This window comes from Ochlerotatus camptorhynchus, unplaced genomic scaffold (assembly GCF_037179485.1).
Source record: "Ochlerotatus camptorhynchus isolate MF236.1 unplaced genomic scaffold, CSIRO-AGI_Acam_v1.1 ptg000222l, whole genome shotgun sequence".
Lineage (NCBI taxonomy): Eukaryota > Metazoa > Arthropoda > Insecta > Diptera > Culicidae > Ochlerotatus > Ochlerotatus camptorhynchus.
The window spans coordinates 3,168,322-3,186,961 of record NW_027040712.1 but is presented as its reverse complement, the minus strand read 5'-3'; positions in this window follow the sequence as shown (position 1 = coordinate 3,186,961).

Sequence of the window (18,640 nt, the reverse complement as noted above, 5' to 3'; positions counted from 1 at the left end):
CTTCTGGAGACATTCCTTAACGTATTTCTGAGTGTTCATCGTCTCCGTTGTGATGTACGGACTAGATGTTTTACCACACTCGCATATTTCCAGCCAAACCATAACCTTCTTTCCGAATTTTTCGGTAAAATTGCCTTCTCCGTTTCGGGGATGTCCTTGCCTTTGCTTACAGTATAGAATTGTGGTCCGGGAAGCGTTTTGTAATCTAGTTTCACGTACGTTTCGTCGTCCATTATTATACACCCAGAATTTCGACACAATAACGAATCGTAGAGTTTGCGGGCCCGTGGTTTCACGCACGCGGCCTGTTTTGGGTTCCTCCAGTTCATATTTGCCATTAGCGACGTACTGCAGAAAGTGACGTCGATAATGGATTCCCTACCATATTTGCGGAAGGTGCTGATGGTTCCTAAGTTGGCCAGACTGACGTTCAACTTTGCCAGAGCTTCCAGCAGGCTATACCCTCTTGCGTTGGTACACCTGCTCCCCCAATCTACTGCCCAAGCATTGAAATCTCCTGCGATGACGACTGGTCTCCGTCCAATGAGCTCTCCGGTGAGCCTATCTAGCATCTGGTGGAACTGCTCAATTGTCCATTTCTGGGGGGTACGTAGCAACTACATACATAGATTCAGTTGATTTTGGCGATCACGAAACCTTCGTATGAGCCTGCCACCATTTGTTGAATGGGATACCTGCCCATGACTTGTATGGCCGCCATTCCTGCTCTATCCGCCACTCAGTTACCATTATCGAGAGGGACTCGATATGGCTCAAATGATAGCAACGTCACACTTTGTTTCCGTTGTCGACTGCCACAACAGTTGCTGTGCTGCGTTACAATGATTGAGATTTATTTGAGTTACCTCCATTATTGCTGGCCCACCATCGCCTTCTTTTTTACTTATTTTACCACCATCTTTGACCACCAAATCAAATATGAACATCCTCTGGAGAAAGACTCGGCGATTTGTTAGTGTTTTCAGTCCAATAAGTGCACATCTATGCTCGTACGGAGGTAAGCTATCTGGATTCATCCGTCTCGTTATCACTCTTGGAAATCCCGATCTGCCACTGTTATGCCAGATTTGATTCCAGTCACAAGTTGCTTGATCTCTTTGTGTACGTTGTTTTCGTCCTTTACGAACAAAAAGAGTTCATCCATCATCCTCCTGACCTCCGCCCTTTTGGTTCTCCCAAGCTGCAGTGCTTGAGATTTGCTACTGCTGGATATCGGTGTGAATATCTGGCTTAGCCCAACACCTGGCTGCTCTCCTTGGGATTTACTGCTGCTGCTGGAACTTGCAGTGGCCTCCAGGTTCGACACTGGTGATCTCTACAATATCCCGCTCCTCAGTTTTCACTGTGTGGCGTCTTGCCGTCGTCCTTCATATTTTTTTTGTTTTTTTCTTTTTCTTCATTTTTGTTTTTTCACCGATTTTCTCAATTCTGTTGGGTCCCCCCCTCCGGGCCGCTATCTCCACTCGTTGTATGTAGTCTCCTATCGTGATCCCATGGTTATCTATGCAAGCAGGGAGGCCATGCTAGGGTTGACACGGTCCTTCATGGGGGCCGTGTTCAGAGCCACATCGGCGTAAGTCAGGAATGTTACATCTGAGCCTACTATTCACCAATCACCAATTGGTGACGAGTTTTGAACGTATCCGGAGGCCTGCCAAGGTTTTACCGGGACGGGGGCAGCCGCACTATTAGCCCACTCGCTATTTCAAGAAGGTGTCACCCTTCTTTACTTAGGCAGTAGAATAGCACGACTGTCAGCCCTGTAGCGTGGTATCCAATCCATTGTGCCGTGTCGTGTCCATAGTTCCATGCCGTGTCCAGTATGCCGTAATAAGGATCTTATTGACGTCGATCCTAATGTGCCGGTTGGCACTCCTGCGGGTTGACGAACCATGGTTATGGTTACCGCGCCAGTGTTCGCGTCGCCCCCCCTCACTTTGCTATTGTCGGAAGGACAACATTGCCCAGGCTACACCACGGGGAGGTGTGAGGTAGGAACTTGTGAGGACCAGAGCTAGGTTGTCAACTCATTATTTGTAGCCCTGTGTGTTTGTGTGTAAACTTTTAACCATATCTCGAAAACTGTTCTACTATATATTTTTCTGACTGCATATTTGGAATTTACGTCAAATTTCACATTGGAAATGTAGATCAGCTTACCGAGTTCATAAATGCTGTAAACTAGTGATTACTTTCATTTTATCGATAAATTTCCCAGCAAACCACAAATCGTATAAGGATGTTCGTTTAAAATCGTATAAATATCCAAATTAAGTTGAAGTTGCAAAGATGCAATTCCAAATTGGTTGAAATTGTTTAAGATAAAAAATGAGCTTCCTCACATTCAGCCAATGACTATCGGAATTTACTATGGAGCGAGTAAGCCCGTGGATGCTGATGAATTTTTGTCACCGATGATTCAAGAGCTACTGCTACTTTTGGATTCTGGAGTACTCATAAATAACCACAGGATTTCATTGAAAATTCGAGCATTTATAAAAAAGCGTTGAAAACTTAAACGGGAAACATGGATTAAATGCACTACCAAGAGGAAATATTCTCCAGATACGAGAGCCATGGTGTTTCCAAAAGTAGATGCGGAGCTGAGAACTCATGCGCTATTCCGTGGCGATAAATTTCGAGATCATCAACGCGGCGTATCACCGTTAATAAAATTACCGATTAACATGGTGGATGATGTAAGTGTTGCCGATGTATTACATTTACTGGAACTAGAAGTAATGCAGCAATTACTCAATTTATGGCGAACCGGATCGATGGCGTCAAAGAAAAGCAAGAAATTTCAGCAAAGTTCATTGTAAATATTGAGGTTTTCCAAGTGAAATTCATCGTCGTATGTGCTCATTGGACCACATATCTCTTTGGATGGGTTTGGAATACATAATTTCTCACAAATATGTAGGTGTAGTTCTACTCAAATATCACCTACCTACCAGATATTACAAGCACTTCACACCAACCAACCAAACCCAAATCTGTACTCATTGCTGTTTCTCTTGAAATCATGTTTGTTGCAAATTAAAATAGTTCATTACGAATCACATTAATGTACAGTTAAAATTATATAAGATAATAAGTCAAATATCATGCAAAACAAGATTGTATAATGGAATCTGCACTGCTCTAAGCAGTTTCAGCTAGAGGAGGAATGATATTATATAATACACCAGATTGAATTAGATTTAATCACGTAGGGGAATCTACGTATTTTTCTCTAAGAAACGCACACATATGCAGTATTGGTTTGTTTACAATCTTTTGCTGCCAGCTGCTCTAACAATTTCAGTCGAAAGAATTGTCAAAAACTGTTTTGAAACGCTTTTACAAAGCTCCAATCTTCTCTAGTGAGAGCGAGTATTATCGGCAACCAGTTTTTCTTCGGCAACCGTTTCATTTGAACTGCATGTAAATCTGCTGTTCTATTATCGGCAACTCGAAATCAGCTACAATTTGTAGTGCGTGTGTTTCATGTCAAGAAAACCTTGCTAGATTGCTTTTTCTCAATGGTAAAAATATAGTCAAATTGAAGCTGAAAGAATAAAGAATCGTTTGCATGCATTCAGCGAAGTGTTTTCGTAAGAAAATCCAGTGAAAATAGTGTTTCAATTTGGGTTGCCGAAAATAGTCTGGCATGCCGAAGCCGTCATTTCCCCTATTTAAGCGAGGCATCATAATTTGAAATTTATCGCTCTGAATATACGTGCTCACATGCCAGCGAGGATCGCAGCAGGATTACGGAGCTAAAGATCTTTGTTTCGAAACTAGATATTGCAGGTAATATTGACTTTTAGCTTTAAATATGTTCATCATTTCAAAAGATAACTCATTATATTTCAATTTCCAACTTATATTCAAACCAATATCACCAGGTACCACTAAGTATAGAAAATTGAAGGTGCATTTAAAAGGTATTTTTTCATGCTTTTTGCTTTTTGGTCTGCCATAATTTTAGAAATGTAATTTGTGTACAAATAACATTTTAAATAAGATATTGGCATACACAAAATCATGTTAGATGCAAGATTAAGTTATACATGGAGTTGTATGAAGTACCCTATTAAATCATGTGAAATCATACAATGTACTAATCTTTTTTCCACATGCACGTACATGGCCTCCAGACTTGAATTATATGCACTTTATACGATTTATTTTTACCGAATAAAGATTCACTTGGCAGAGTAACAAAATTGTTGGCTGGGTTATCAAAACCGTTCTGATCTCATGCATCTTCGTCACATAACGAAATATTCGTAACTATTTTTGTTCATTATCTTGTCCGTACACTTCCGTCAACATTGTAGTGAATATTAATTCAAGCTTTAATATTCGTTGAAGTGAATCGGCCAGGTGGACGGCGGCCATCTTGAAAATAATGGTAATGATGCAGTTTTCAAAATGTTACACGGCGAGTGGGGGTGAACTTTTTAAATGTTTCTATTTATCAAATATAACTTTTATGATTTTTTTGGGTGATACAATTGCGGATAACTTTTGCACAAAACTTTAATAGCATCTTAAATTTTCCGGTTTGGTGTATCTACGATTCACTAGTTAGATCTATTCTAAAATTAGATTCTACTGTCTGTCAAATCGTAACAATGCAGATCCTTCAAAAGTGAATCTTTTCTCCAACGGTACAAGCTCTTGGAACGTGCGAGTATCATCGATCTTGCCTTGCCTTGAGAGTGCTCTCACTCTCCGCTACTTTCAGTTTCATTCGTTGTTTTTGCGCTCACTCGCGAGATAAGCTTTTCTTTTCTTTATGTGAGTGCCACGGTCATGAAAACATAATCTCATACTCTATGATGCCGACTGCGCTGTTATGGGATTCATTATGCCGGCGTCTGATGATGAGCATAATACGATGATCCATTGCCACACTGCATTATTATTGCATTGGAGGAAAGAGTCTTGGCATTGTGGCGACCCTTCGTGATGATGCTAATATTAAACCGATAATCACGATTATTTCATGCGAGTTGCTGGCTGGCTTTCTTCTGAGAAGGAGGAGGATATTGTTTTTCTCGACCGGGCGCACACGGTTGATTATATAGTAGTGGTAACGGGAAACTGCATAGACCGTGTGCGCATATGAAGCAATCATGATTATGTTTATGCTGTATTTTGTTTTATGCTGAAAGTGATGGGAAGCTGCGGGATCCACGAAAAGTGCAGTGCTTGGCACGGCTGCTGCTGGCGTGAGTGTGAGGATGCGAGGTTAAAAATTTGAATGAAAGAGAGAGTGAACTTTGGGGTGGCCTCACCGATCTTGCCGAGGTTGTTCGGTAGGTAGGCGTTTGCGGTGGGAGAATTTGTGGCAGTGAGATGAAGGCCATGATCCGATCGGAGACGACGATGTTGCGTGCTCGTTTGTGTGCGAGAGAGACTTTACTGGTGGCAGGGAGGTTATCATTATCAATCCAATCCAATCAAGCATGTGAAATTTGATCGGGTTGCGGCTGTTTGAACAAGGCCAATTGCAATCAATTTGCGGTGATGCATAATTTTGGCGTGAATGGGCTAATTACGTTGACTGATTGTTTGTTTTTTTTGTTGAAATGTTTATCCAATGATTGATTCTTGGAACAAATGAAGGTAAGGTTTTGTCTTCCTTGATTTGTTTTCCGTGCTGAGCACCAATGCTACCGACGCCAGGGAGGCAGCTCCCACACCTGGACCTTACCTATCGACCCATCAACTAATGAACCGGGGACCAACGGCTTTACTTCCCTTCCGAAGGAAGGCGTAATCAGAGATATTATGCCTCAGAACATCCCGGCGGCGCTGACTGGGATTGAACCCAGGCCTGCTCGGGTGATTGGTAATCACGCTTACTACTACACCACCGGTGCCGCTAAAGATAAGGTTAGAAGAGACGAGAATTAAGTATTTTTTTTTATTTGTTTGATTTATGATTTTTTTCGAAATCATTCTTTCTATTTGGGAAATCACATATATCCAATCCTATGTGAACACATAAACTATATGAGTGACCATAAAGGTGTTTCCTTGTGGAGTCCATTTTTCCATCACACATCGCAATTTCAAGAGCACACTAATCAAGATCTACGAGGTTTATACATCTGCAAATTTCAGACATTGCTTGCTTCTCCGCAGCAAACAACAAGTAGTAGTTTCAGCTACGTGCATTCACATAAACCTTAATATTTTTATATGTGGAATTGCAAAGTGTAACACGTAAAAGGCCGCTGCAGTTAAGTACAGTTAAGACAGTTTATTTTACACATGATGCTCATTAACTTCCTTGACTGGCTTCTGCTTAGTAAATATTATGCCTATTATGAATCAACAATCAACAATAGACTTATCTGACATTTGTGAAATGCACAAGTAGTAGTGCAGAACTTGGGGTAAACTATTAGTATTAGCGCAAGAAAACCTTTGAATTTACCCAAAGTTCTGCACTAATACTTGTGCAATTCACAAACCTCAGAGAAGTCTATAGATCTGGTTAGAAAAAGAATAAAAATAAACGAATTTTGATAAATTTTATACGGGGATTCCTTTCCGTGTAAATATTGAGTATTAATATAGGGTCAGAAGGAAACGAAGCTATGGTATTGAATAGAGAGGGATTAGTATAAGAGAGGAGTGGATTCAAAACAAACTGCCTTGGCATCCTATGCCTAGGTGATTTTGAACAAGATTAACATTATACGTTTTAGAAAGTACTTACAAAGTTACAATAAATCAACATTAATAAAACCCTCGCCAAGGTAGAATCTGTCTATTTAATCCAAAAGCAGGTTTTGAATAGTATATTTTTGTGACACTTCAAGATCGATTTGATACAAAAAGGTCACTACTATAAAAGCAATTTGGCATCCATAAAAACATGTTTGTGCCATTTGCCTTATTCACTTGCTAAAACTACTAAAAACATCAATTGTGATCAAAAAGGATTCAGAAGTATCATCCAACCTTAAAAATATTATTTCATCTAAACATAAACAAACTGACCGGAAATGAAACTCATTAAATTTAAATATTAACCAAATTATCAAAGCAAATCTCGTGTTGTGGCCTAGTTTTAAGTGCCAGATTTAAAGTGTGCTTCATAAAATCAAATAAGAAAAAAGTTGGCCTTCAGACAGCGTTGATTTTATGAATTATTTTTAATCTAGGGAAAAATATAACTAATTATTTTTATAATTTATCATCAAGCTTGACTGACATACATTGATAGATTTCACAATCTCTATGATTTCTCATTAATTAATTGATGAGAATAAAGTAATATAGAAGTATACATATCCGAAGGAAACCGCTTTCAACAGAATGAAATCGCTACTATGGATTGGTAGGCAGCTAACTGACAGCTCAAGTGGCAATTTTTCGCAGATCCGGTCTGACCGGGAATGTCATCGATATGTAATATCTGAAGAAGGCTGATCTGTGTTCGACTATTTCATATGCATGATCAAACGCTTCGGACATAGATTTATGTATTCCCATCATATATAATAATGGAACCCATCATTTAATAGTCTTATTTGATTCCTTTACACTACTTCATCGACATTGTTGGTACCGGTCGGGTCCTGGTCAACTTCCTAAAATTTTAACTCATTTAGTTCACAACTGACTATGCACAAACCATTTGAAGTTTGTATGAGGATTACTGTTTGAAAGGCAAACTTTTAGTTGATAGACGTAAAACAAATTTCTCTTACATCCAATGAAAGGTTCATTTTACAACATCGTCTGCATATGTATCATGCAAGAATGTAATGTTGGTTCTTGTAATGGACTGCAGTGTAGTGCAGTGCAGTGACTGTTTGCTCAGAATGTATATTTCTGTATAAAATCTTAACAAGATGATGTTCTAGATGCAATTTTCTTGGGTAAACAATCTTTGTTCGTAAAATAAGCTATCATTAACACACACGACGGTTTCACACGACGTCAACATTCATGTCGTATTTTTTTTTTATGAATTCAACATATAATTATGAAAAATGCGTGATTAGGGGAAAGATCTACCTTTCTTGTTTCTAATAATAACATAAAAAAAGTTAAATATTATGAACAAATGATTTTATAAAACGTGTTTATGCAGTAAAGAATTATGATGTTGGTTATACCTATACTGATCGTGGTTGGACCTAAAAAATGATGATGGTTGGACCTATTTTTGCAAATGCTAGTTTAGCCCATATTTGTTCAAAAACTTTGTTTGAAGCTTATTGGTATCATGAAAAAACCCTTTTTATGCAGTTTTTATGAGTTTGCTATTTAAAAAAAAATCAAGAAATTTGAGTTAAACTTCGTTTTTAAAAAAGTTCACTTTCCACGCATTAGCTATTCATCATGGCTCATTTTCTCGGAAATCATTGACCCGATTTGAAATTTTTTTTACGTCAAACTATATGTATTGTGGTCCCATTGAAAGCTATCGAATATTTTTGGAATCGGTCAACTAGTTCCGGAGATATGGCCGGAACAAGTTCCAGGCTATATAGAACATGGACCTGATTTTGACATGGAAGGAATAAAACCTATCATGCGACACTTCACATTACTTCCAAATTCGATAACAAGGTCAATAACAAAATTGAGTGCCTTGGACCACATTGGCCACTTCCGGGCATATTCTGGGTCCCCCCCGGGAAATTTAGGGGCTTAAAATGACATATTATCAAAACTTCATTCCGGTTTTATAGTTTTTTTTCTCCTATGAGTTTTTTTTTTGGAAATAAGTTTCAGTCAGCAATTTTTAGTTTGTTAACATTTTATTTCAAGTTAATTCACACACAGAAGGTGTGCGAGAAGTGCTTAATGTAAATTCATATTAACAGATTCTTTCGGCTCTTTCGTGGTAGTTCGGAAATCGGTGGTTACCCTTTCAGCCAACCTGACGATGGAATTCCTCCTTTAAATTTACGCCCAACTAGTGACGCAAGGTCTTTAGCAGCTTCCAAGATCTTTTTGGTCGCCTTAGGACTGCCAGAAGCAGCGCACATACAAACCCAATCCCCTGGCTGGTTCTCCAAATCAACACTTAACACTATTTCCCTTCCATATATCTTGCCGTGGCTTCCCTTAATTTTGGCGTGAAGTGTCGTTTTCGGAATATTGTACCTTTTATGTGCCTGATACGCGGTAAGTGATTTATTTCTTACTAAAAGACCAGTCTCTTGAAGATTTTCGACCGTATAACTCTTTTCTTCCGCCATTTTTTCAATCGAAGAAACTGATCACTCGACCAAAACGAAATCGAATTTCAAATCAGCTGAACAAACACACAAACCGAAGCGCACCTAGCGTGATGCATAATTTTGGCGTGAACGGGCCAATTACGTTGACTGATTGTTTGGTTTTTATTTTGTTGCAATGTTTATCCAATGAATGATTCTTGGAACAAATGAAGATAAGGTTTTGTTTTCCTTGATTTGTTTTCCGTTTATCTTGTTTTCCATGCTGAGCACCAATGCTACCGACGCCAGGGAGGCAGCTCCCACACCTGGACCCTACCTATCGACCCATCAACTCATGAACCGGGGACCAGTGGCTTCACTTCCCTTCCAAAGGAAGACATGATCAGAGATGTTATGCCTCAGAACATCCCGGCGGTGCAAACTGGGATTGAACCCAGGCCTGCTGAGGTTAGAGGTAATCACGCTTACCCCTACACCACCGGCGTCGCTTCATAAAAACCTGACTTTTGAATTAACTTCCATAGAAGTGTGAACTAAATAAAGAATTGGTGTACAGGACAAAACCTTTTTTTACTTATTTTCTAAAAGTTCCGTTCAAGTTCCGCCAGAAGCTACTTAGAATGCTCTTCAATTATGGTACCGAAACTTTCATGTTATTATTTGAGGCTGCTTAGAGTTTTATAGACCACCTTCAACCAAGCAGCTTAAGACACAAATAGCGTTTTATCAGAACTTTTGGTTACTTGGGTATATTTTTATATTCTACATATTTTCATATAATCATATTTCAAATTCATTGGGTAGGGATGGGACCATCCAGATTGAAGCGATTTGGATGAGGAGAGTGGAATTGCCAACTCCTTGTTGTTAACCTTTCGTGAATTGAAGGTGGGCTCTTCTCCTCACTCATTGCGACATCCCCTCGTATTATGGCTTGTTATGTATCGGGTTGGAACATTTTTATCATTCGAAGGAGAATCTTCTTGCTCCCGTGGATCAAGCATAAGTGTCTCTGCGTACGGGTCCGTCCTCCGTTTTTGGGCCTTCGTACAATGGTAAATTGAATACAACCAGGTATCGTCCTTGCTCAAGTCATACGAGGTGGACAGTCCACTGTCTAATGGCTGTGCCCTACAACATTGAATGGTGTTTGTGATGCGACCTAGACCCAAATTCGTGCATGCTCTACTTCTCAGTAACTCATTTGCATGTCTAGTGCTCTGAAAGTTAACTCTAGTCGAAAAAACTTTATTTATTTTCTAACTTTAGTTCCTTAAAATCGGTATCAATATCATCAAACTTAGCGGATAAGAACTCCTGGGATTTTTCGATGTTGGTAGTAATATGCCTGACTTCAGTTCCCAAGTAATAATTTTGGTTTTATGAGGGTTCTGGAGACCATGATTTAAACTTGTAGCATGCTTTAAAACCTCGATAAAACTTGCAATGTGACTTGGGTTGTAACTGATTGTATTTCCTTAGCAAATGAGGCTGAAATGGTTGCCTTCATCTCAGCAGCAAGGGAAGCCACCAGGGAATGATAACTATTCTGCACCGTGTTATAATTCTCTGGTAGTTCGAAGAACAATCTGATGATCAAAAGTAATTGTTTTCTCTCATACGACGCACCGCATTACCAATAATATTCTTACCTTTGAAGTGGGCACTCGAAAAGCAGTACATGTACGTTAAAACTTTTAAACTATCGATTTCTTTTTTTTTTCGAAAGGTGCAGACAAATTGATCATCTTTATCCATTGAGAACGACTATGGGAAGCAAGCTAAAACTAAATTCTATATGGGTCATTCTAGCTCAAGTTGGTACAGAATTTAAAAAAGTTGTAGTCTGATACAGTGAAAAGTGAAAAAATACATTCCTATGGGATACAGCAAAAACGTTGTGCTTTAGAAGTACGATGAAATCAGATAGATTAGCTTAAGGTAGCCCAGAAGATCTAGGCACTTTAGAGTAAAAACAAAAAAGGCGTTTGTCCCGAATGCCAAAATAAGCGTTTTGTCTCAAATCGGTGACATCGACCACAGGTGGTATACCCACTTGAGCTGGAATAACCCATATATAAACAAAAGAGTTAGCAAACGAGTGATTATTAAAGCAACACTAACACACAAAAACAAATCAGTAAAAGCCACAAAAAAATCAACTATGACCAAGCTGAGTCAATGGAGAAGCAGTACTAGAATAATAACATACACGTGTTCCTGAGCGCGTCGTATCAAAAATACTGTCCTTTTGACTTTGTGCACATAACATATGTGGAACTTGGTCATCAAAAATCGAATCCATTTCAGTGATTTCAAGTGGTATAGTAGGACATCGATCTGTCAAACTGATTATACCAACTGTAAAATGAGAAAGGAGAGGGGTAGTCAATTCAATTGAAATAATTTTAACGTGGTTTATAATTCTATGTCTTCTTAGCGTTCTTGAACTCATGTTTTTGTATTGCCATATTAATGTACGTTCTTTATTTATAATTATATTTAGCTTTATATATGATTGCAAATTATCGCTTGCATCAAAAAGTAGATAATTTTTGAAGATATTTTAAGCAATGACCTGCTACCTAAAAATAATAATTACAAGCAGCCATGGGTTAACTGTTTAAAATTTAATTTTGAAAGCGATACTAATTGCTTTTCTGTAATTATAACCAAAAATTGATGAAACTCCAAGCGAATACTTGTTTATTTCTTTAAATTTGCGTGGGTAATTTAGGAGGAAAAATACGACCGCACAAATTTGGAGTTAAATGCATACAGTTTAAAACAGCAACATTTTGCAACAAGTGTCCTGGTTTATATATAAGTATTGCAAATCTTAACAAGCTGTCAACATTCTACCACCAGTATTAAAAAGAGCTGAATACTGATAGCTGAGAAATTGAAGTATATTTGCTGGCGATTCTTTGAAGCCTTGTTCATTTGATAGCTGTAGTGGAACTTCTTCTTTTTGGAATTAATACGTAAAACAGACATAAATCTCTGGATATTGTGGAAAATATGCAGTGTTTTGAGCTGACCTTGCATCTTTCCATTCACAAGAATTTTGCAAGAAGAATGACAAATGAAATCGAGCGCTTATCGATACCTGTATTACCCAAGGTTTCAACCCTCTCTGTGTTTCTCAATTGCGTAAAATTGAATAATTCTGCTAAAATCCCAATATATACAATATCTTTGGTTAACCACGCACTTGATTGACTTCTGACCGACTTGAAAACACGCGTTAATAAATCCTTTGATAAGGCCCCTGTGCCCTAGAGCTAATCTAAAAAGAATGGCCGCATTACCTTGACAATTAGCCTTTTCGGTAACTCTGTTACTTTTTAATCCTATGGTAAAATGCTATAAGCAAACGTTAGTCTGTTCGTGAAAAATGTTAGAGATTACCGTACACTTTCACTCCAGGGGAAAATCTCATAAGATCCTGTTAATCATTTCATGAAGAGACGGTAGCTCGCTGGTACCATGGTGGAGTGAAGAGATTAGACAAAATCCGCTAGATTTCAAGCACAGATTGACAGATGCTTATGAGATTTTATCATAGGAGTAAAGAGTTAAAAATCAACCGGCAACGTCAATACTTACACGTTATTTTTAAACTAATCAAATTTGGGTAGAATCCTCCCAGATCCACCACAACTGAACCTACTCAAAATGGGTAAACTATGTTGAAAGTGACAAGCTAACACATGGGCAACATTGGCATGGATCCGACCGACGTTTTCAATTGTTATCCTGTCACATAGTTTACCCATTTTTTGATAGATTCAGTTTTGACCGATCAGGGTGGATTTTACTCAAATTTGGTTTTTTTTTTACAAATAGCGTGTACTGAGCATGCACCCAAATATCTGCCATCCAACCAAATAAGGGCCAACAAACGTAAACACTGACTTTTTCACGAATTTCTTGAGAATGAAAACTCGCTCAAGTAAGCCACCACATAGTAAGATGTTTGTGTAAAGGGAAAGTCCCCATAGCTGATAGAATTGCTGGGTTACATGGATTGACTTTGAATTACAAGATGTTTACGAAAGAAGCCATTACTAACGTTTTTGACATTGGCCCATATGAAGACTCAGTGTTGAATCACGAAAATTTAATTTTGACAGATCGATGTCCATCCATACCAGTTATACCACTGAGGAAACACAAAAAAGTAGACGGGTCTGTGCCTAGGGGCACGAACGGAAGCTTGACGTAGGACCGCTAGTGGACGGAATAAATGTGAAGAGCATTTAGTTCTTTTAATTGATCAATTATCTATTATCTCAACTCTTTCCGTTTTTGAATTGTAGGCGTACCAAATTTGTAGTATTTTTTTTTCAAAGAGAAGGTTGAGAGAATCAATCAAAATCACTTGCACTCCTGCTTCAAAGTTTGGTTACAAGATTACAACTCTGGAGAGCATTTTGTGTAGTCGTTGGGGGCTTGTTGTTCTGAAAATGGACAAACAAGCACAGATAAATTCTATTCCAACTCTTTACTGATGTAAGCTTGATGGCCCTGAAAACGGCCGTTTTATTGAAGAGGACATCCATAGCCATTTACGCTTGGCGTGTTTAGTGTAGGTGACAGCATCACGGACCTCATTTTCCAGGAACACCTTCAGCACACCTCGTAGATCAGACCGGAGATACGTTTGACACCACCACGGCGAGACAGACGACCGATGGCGGTTATCTCCAAGAACTTTGCGATGACGCTTGGTGCCTCCTTTACCAGACCTTTTCCTTCTTTGCCACGACCAGTCAATCGTTGCTGGTTAGGTGTGAAGGAGTGGACTAGCCACCACCTTGCTACTGCTGCTATTGCTGTTCACCACGCCGTCCGAAGCGAAAATGAGCTAATGCCATACAGCAGCGCTCTTTTATATCTTTTCAGGTTAAAGCAGAATGATGTGCAACCAAGTGGTATAAAAGCTACAAAGACTCCTCCCATTATGAGTAGTTTGCTATCAAGTAGCGACACTGGTTCTTTTCCTTTTGCATACACGGCGAATGAGAACGACCCAAATTTGAGTTTAGTTCACTCATAATCGCCAAAAGTGCAGGAACTCAGCGATGAATAAATTTGTCTCATGGTTTCCTGTGGAAAACCTAAAAAATCTGCCAGAAAATGAGGAAATTGACGAAAATGTTATTCAGTTCCGGAGTAGTACCAATAGACTGAGTGAATCCAATCTTTACTTTTCTCAAATTCGGGAAATTTTCCCTGAAAAATCCTGGAAAAACCTTGGTAAACATGAGGCAAATTTACTCATCGCTGAGTTCCTGCACTTTATTTCTTATTTCTGAGATAACTAAAATCAAATTTGAGTCGTTCTCATTCGCCGTGATATCACCTTGAAAGATATCGGCGCCGGTGGTTAGCGTGATTACCTCTTACCCCAGTAGACCTGGGTCCAATCTCAGTCGGCGCCACCTGCATGTTCTAAGGCATAACATCTCTGATCACGCCTTCCTTCGGTAAGTAAAGCCGTTGGTCCCCGGTTGAGTTGATGGGTCGATTGGTAGGGTCCAGGTGTGGAAGCTGCCTCCCTGGCGTCGGTAGCATTGGAGCTCAGTACGGAAAACAAATCTCGCATCACTTTTCAATAGGTTCTATCTACATTGATCGATTCTCTTCATCGACACTCTCTTTCGTAAATAATTCGGCTTCACAAATGCTTCCTGCCGTCTTTATCGTATTAGATGCTAGATTGTTGCTTCTTCCATCGAAAATATCCGGCCGTGGCGATTCAAAGTTGATCAAGGTTGATCAAAATAATGTGTACCCCTGCTTCCAGTTAAATAACAAGAGCATTTTGTGTGGTCGTTGGTTCTGAATATGGACAAACAGGCAGATGAATTCTATTCCTACTCTTTACTGTAATAAGCTTGGTGGCCCTGAAAAGAGCCGTTTTGTTGCCAAAGTTGGTGATGATTTAACCTCCGAAACCAAACAGAGTGCGTCTCTGTCACTTCAAAACGTAGATGACATCCATGGCCGCTTGTGCTTTTCGTGTTTACTGTAGGTGACAGCATCACGGATCTCATTTTTCAGGAACACCTTCAGCTCACCTCGTAAATCAGACTAGAGATACGTCAGACACCGCCACGGTGAGCCAGACGACGGATGGTGGTTATCGCGAAGAATTTGCGTTTGGTTCTGAATATGGCGATGTGTGTGCAAAATATTACGCAATTCCATCCTCCCTATTCGCACGCGCACGAGGATCGGAGGCGAATGCCACTTCGACTTGTTTCGTCTACTTACTACTCTCTGACGACTGTGCTGGGGAAGCAGCATATGCATGTAGGTAATTGGTGGATTTGTTAGTTAATTCGACGCTTTTGGACAATGCTGGACATTTACCAGTTTTTCAATAGCGTATTGTTGAAAATCAACATTCGGAATCGATGTAATCAATGCGTAGCCATATTTCTGATCGATTGGTGATGAAATTATTGAAATTGGACCAGGGGCAGCTGAGTTATTAACGTTAAAAATCTTTCTTAATTTGTTACATGTTCCATTTTCGGTTTTCACAAAGTGTACCCCCATATAGAAATCAAAGACGTAATCCTACGTCAAAAGGGGTCAACTTTTAGTCAGCATTTTTGCATGAAGTTCCTCATATGTTATGTGCTTTGTGTAAGTACAAAGCTTACAACAGTATTAGAAGATGTTACTGTAGATGTAATTCAGCTCCCACGGCTACTCAATATAACGAACGTTGAAGTTTGCTCTCCAGCCTACCAGACTAATGGGGTGTTTACATCTGTGCGGATTTGCTAGCGCTAGTGTACTTTCAGTTGCTCCTGAAAATCATGCTGGTAGACGCTGATGCCCTGTTTACATTATGATGGTGTGCTTTTTTGCTAGTAGCTGGCTCATTAGCGCTAGTGATATAGCATAAGTGTAAACACCCCATAAACTCACTCAACCACAACCAAAGCAACGAGCGTCAAGTAGCCGTTTGGGCGGCAATGGGTATCACAAATCTATACGGGATTCCAACAATTGCTTTTCGTTTGTCAAGTATCCGTTTAGGCCGTAAGGGGTAGCACGAGTAGCTCTTGGATGAAACTACGATATCACAAAATGTATCTATAGGTGTACTCACAATGAACTTCTACACTATTTGAAATAATTTCACGGGTTTCTTCACTAAATACAGCAACAGCAGCAACAAGCAACAGCGGCAACCACAAGTGGATGCACGGCCAAACAGCACGAACAATGGACCCCTTTCGGAAACGAATGTAGGATTATTCTAATAGTATTCCACTGTAACACCACTTAGGTTACAGCAGCAACGTTATCACTATCGAAGGATGCAATTATTGAAAATAAAATTAAGTTGAAACACAACTAATTTAGAAATAATACGCGGACAATAAAAATTTCGTGTCAACCATCGACGAAGTGTTGCCTTTTTTCAATGTTTCAATGTTAAATTTATTGTATTGACCATAAGAACCACCCTTATATTAATTCACATCAAAACGGGGGCTTAACGGTATGTAAGGGACTATTTTGTGTAAGACACTTTTTTTCGAATGTTTCAATTTCAGGCTCTAAATGCATCCTTCCTACTTAATTCACATTCTGAACCACTGTGCAGTCGTACGCAATGTCCAGTCGTTTACCAGCCAGTGAAAATTTCAATTTTGTATGAATTCCGAAATTGGATACCTCAAGAACATACACATTATAAGAATATTCACAACCGCGAGTATCCGGTCCAGCTCCTTTAACATTAAATATAAGACATCAATAATGTATAACGAAAATGATAACTCGGTTCTGTAAAGTTTATTCGATTGTAAAGGTGTTTATCCTAGACAAATGGTAAGTTACAAATTCTCTGTTGTCGTTGTCGTAGGCGCCGTCGTAGTCGTAGGCAGTACCGTTAGTATATTTAAAATTAACCATCAACCGCTGAAAATATGAATTATCGCGTATTTCTGTTGTTCATTACATGCCAAGTGAAATTCGAGAACGTAATTTCATTTGAATAGCTTGTTTAACCAGGTCTTAAACAATCGTCACGTCGGTCATAGCTTGTTATGATTGCCTGAACCATGCGTAAAGAGAAACCGGTTTTGCTTACTGAGCAGAACATCATGAGTCTAATCTCAAGCTCATCCACATTCAAGATTCGTCAATCGTTTTATTTGTTAACATTACTACATGGTAATAACAGCAGCTCGATGATTAAAAAGGAGCTCGTCTGCCTAGTGGCAAACTTTTTTGCTTACTGAGCAGAAGACCGTGGGTTCAATCCCAAGCTCCTTCGCGTTATATGATTGTTAGGACATCAATTCAGCTTATCGTTTACCAAAACGAACTCTGCTGCAAACCCAACCCTATTAACCAATATCCCAGTGATTCCTCGTGGAAGTGCAGAGGTGTTCTCGGCTTCCATCAAAGCGAGTGTCACGTCAACACATTCCTACCCCTTCCTTTCTTGACCTGTGTTCGGGCGCGGCCGGCGCTGGTATTGCCTAGTTTTAGATCCCCAGTATTTACACATTGAGGATGATTGCTAGTCCCGAGCATCGTCTATTGGTTCTCTGTGTAATTACAGCTGGTCTGGCAATAACAGAGTAGCAACCGTGGGCGGTCAATCATGCTCATGCTCATGCTCATGCTCTGTAAAGTTTATTCGATTGAGCCTGTACAAATAAAGTAATTAATAAAAAAAAAAATAAGCATATTCAGACAGAATATTCGTCAATAACAAAATAACTTTCAAGTCATGAAACAAAACAATTCATCGTTTTACATCACCAAAGTTAGACATAATCTAGGGCATTGCGGTCAAAGAACCTGATATTAGTTTACTTTATATCGCCCCAATTTGAGCGAGAGGAAATCGATTAAGTGAACCCCTCATTAGTTTACAGGACGTCATGCGATAATCAGCTGGAATAGATTTTCTATGTCAGCCTTTCAATTTGCCCAAAACCCATAACAGTTAAATGACGCAACATCGAGCCAGCCAAATTTGCGTGGTGACGCAGATTTCCAAAATTTTCTACATTTCTTTCGAACGCCTCTGCGTGTTTTGGGTCACTGTTACATACACGAGCCTTCACTCTACACATCAGCCCCCGGCATTTGCAGCAGCCTAGTTCTTTCACCCCGGGTGGCAAAATTTTTGGTTTCAAACATCGGTTCCATCACGACACTTCGCTTTGGCACTACTGGCCTCAAGTCACAAATTAGTGCTTCCTCTGGTGATCATGCAGATTGGGACAAATTTTTACCGGCCGTATTTATGCAATCATATTTTTGTGAATGCAATTCCATGCGAAACATTTCAAACGTGAGGCGTCTCTTGGGGCACATAAAAATAGGGTCAACAACTACCTGCCGGCTAGCGACCAGTTTGGGATGTCGCG